The following is a 2,878-nucleotide window of genomic DNA, read 5'->3' on the forward strand; positions in this document are numbered from 1 at the left end:
ACACATCAGTTAAATGGAGCCAGAAGTGCGTAAGTCATCTAAGTGCTGACTTGAGCAGCATTTACCTAAGAAAGTCGCCTTGTTCAACGTCCTGAGGAAGCTGTGGTAAGTAGGAATGAACTGTGAAATGAGACGGTTATCAAATGTCTCCAAGTTTCATTCTACCAAAGCCAAACGATGACAGCAACGTATCTTCCTTCCTCATCTAACGACTAATTTACCTTTAGAAAAAGATAAGGATGAAAAGGTAAATGGGAAGCCCTGCAGACATGAAATCCCAACCGTTTTTTTTTTTTTTTTTTTTTTTTTTTTTTTTTTTCTGATTATTGGGGCATCAAATGTCTGACATTGTATTTAGATGCATCCCGATGCCTTGCCGTGGGCTAGACAGCAACTCCACAAGTTCCAACTCCAACTTCGCCCGTTACACTTTCTGCTGAAGCAAAAATAGTCCTCTTTCCGTGGCCCATCTTGGTTTTTGACTTGGTCCCTTTGTTGAACTGCCACCACTTCACCTTCTGGTCCTCTCGCTCCTGATCAAGATCTGTGCTTTTCTCAAAGCTGTTTTCTTTTTACATTCACGCTGCTGGGCAATCTTTTTTTTTTTTTGACATGGGTTTGTTGCCACGGTCCTCTATTGCTTTCCTTCCTTCCTCTACAGGCTTGAGGTTCAACAATGGAGTCGCTTCAGCATTGCCAGAAACAGCAAAGGGGATTGCAGCGGTGCCACTTTCTAAATCTATCTCCTCAATCTCCGCTTCAGAACAGTCTTCACTCCAGACGGCCCTGCACTTGGCCCCTACTTTCCAGGCATGAATGCGCCGAGTAGACGCAAAACTGTGTGAACTTGCAAGAGTTTTTTAAAGCTGAGTTGACAGGTCTGTGGTCAATTCTATAACTTCCTGCAAATCCTTCTTCAGTATCAGCAGACCTTCATTTTCTCCGTTTCCCAATAGAGCAGCGTTTACTTGCTGGGGTTGAGCTTTGTAGCTAGCCAACTGTTTTGCCAGATCTTCTGACATCTTGGGTGGGATTGAGGACGGGACTCTGGGCAGGGGTCGGGGAAGCGAGCAGAGCAGAGACAAGGACAGGTGTAACAGGGAAATTTTCCACCAGGATGAGATTTGGTCAGAAAAGGGAAAACTCGGCCAGCGGCGGGGGGGGGGGGTAAGGGCATCGGAGTGGGGGGAGCCAGGCTCAGGCAGGAAGAAGCAAAAATAAAATCTTAATGAGCACTTTTAACACAACAGATGAAGAAACATTCTTGGCAACAAGAGAGATGGAAAGCAGATGACTTCTATAACCAGTTGTCCTACATGTCTTTCTGCCTCCCAAAGTAGGCTTGTCTGGGAGGGAAAAAAATGACTATCTTTCAAGAAATCATTTTCCTTTTTATTAAAAATTAAATTAAAACATCACTGCTACATTTCATTATTGTCCCTCCAACCCTGCTTATGTTCTCTTTCTTCCAATGTCTTCCATGCACCCCACTATTTATCAAATTTGGGCCCTCTTTTTGATTATTGTTGTAACATATATACATACGTGTGTGTGTGTGTGTGTGTGTGTGTGTGTGTGTGTGTGTGTGTAACATAAATTCATTGGTATCATATAACATAAATATATAAGTAAAACCAGCTAAGTCTACTGAGTCCACTTTGTGTGCATATGATTTCAGGACAATCATATGGACAATCACTTAGGGAGTTCATCCCTAGGAAAGGTAACCCTCACTCCCATAATTCTTTGCCATAATGGGTGGGACCCTGCGAGATTTCCCCCTTCCATGTTAACATGTCTATTGCTATTATCATTTTCCAAGTCTGTTTCAAGCGGCCATATTGTTGAGATGTCATGGATATAGCTTCCTCGTTTCTAGGAGATACTATCACAACCAAGTTCCCTGTCTTCCGGTTCTACAATCCTGCTGCTTCCTCCATAAGGAATATAAGTTATGTATACCCATGACCTTATACTTATTGTGTATAATGTTAGATGGTGCATTTGAATAAGCCAACACTGAATTTGCCCTCAGAAGTGAGACTGAATAGAAGAAATGCTGAGTTATTTCTTTGGCACTTGTGAAATAAGCAAAAGTTATGCCATTCTCTGCACTGTAGATAAAACAGCAACTTTAAGTTTCACTCTATAAAGCAAGCAGGCTTTGAGCTTACCATCCTTTTGCCCCAGTCCCCTAAATAGCTGAATTACAGTCAGGCAGTACCAACGCCCTTTGGGTCTATTTTACATAATTATTCTTGGCCACCTTGCAAGGACCAGACAAGCACAGAGGCTCAGATAAAACCTTTGCCTTCCCTCCAATACTGTTTGTAGGTGTCTTCAGGTTAGTCACTGTTACTCTTGTCACACAAACAAAAGAAAACTGGGGGAAAGGACAAGGACTGACCACAAATATCACTAAGTAAAAGAAAGTGTTGACAAACCTAACACATGCCAGTGATGTGTTCAATCATTTATTCATTCTTAGAAAGGACAGTCTGTGGGCTTCACTTCCTTTCTCTCTTTCCCCTATTTGTCAGCACAGACATGCTGGGAATGAGTCAACTATGACTCAGAAGATGAGCAAAATACCATAAAGACGGCAAAGCTACAAGAACAAAGGAGTGTGATTCTTCTAGTAATTTTTATGGATCTATGTGCCTTTATCTTTCTACTAGCAGCTTGAGCCTTCCTATGCAAGAGAAATAAGTATTCCTCAAATAGCTTCACCAGTTTATGCATGCTGATTCCTTACTAGTTCCAATAGTCTCAAATAAGCTAGCAATAAGCTAGAAAGTCTCTCCTTCAGAATTAAACCAATTGAAAGTAAGGAATTTGTGCAAGCATTTTATAGAACAGTACAATATAATTTTTCTAG

At 41.5% G+C, this 2,878-nt stretch overlaps 1 pseudogene across 1 annotated transcript; it reads right to left on the bottom strand.

Annotated features, from left to right (window-relative positions):
• Nucleotides 1–323: 323 nt before the first annotated feature.
• On the bottom strand, nt 324–1,022 carry LOC308414674 (survival of motor neuron-related-splicing factor 30-like; annotated as a pseudogene). The gene has a single exon. The product of its transcript is annotated as a survival of motor neuron-related-splicing factor 30-like (transcript).
• Between the last annotated feature and the right edge of the window lie 1,856 nt (nt 1,023–2,878).

Source organism: Micromys minutus (assembly GCF_963924665.1).
Source record: "Micromys minutus genome assembly, chromosome: X".
In the NCBI taxonomy this organism is placed as follows: domain Eukaryota; kingdom Metazoa; phylum Chordata; class Mammalia; order Rodentia; family Muridae; genus Micromys; species Micromys minutus.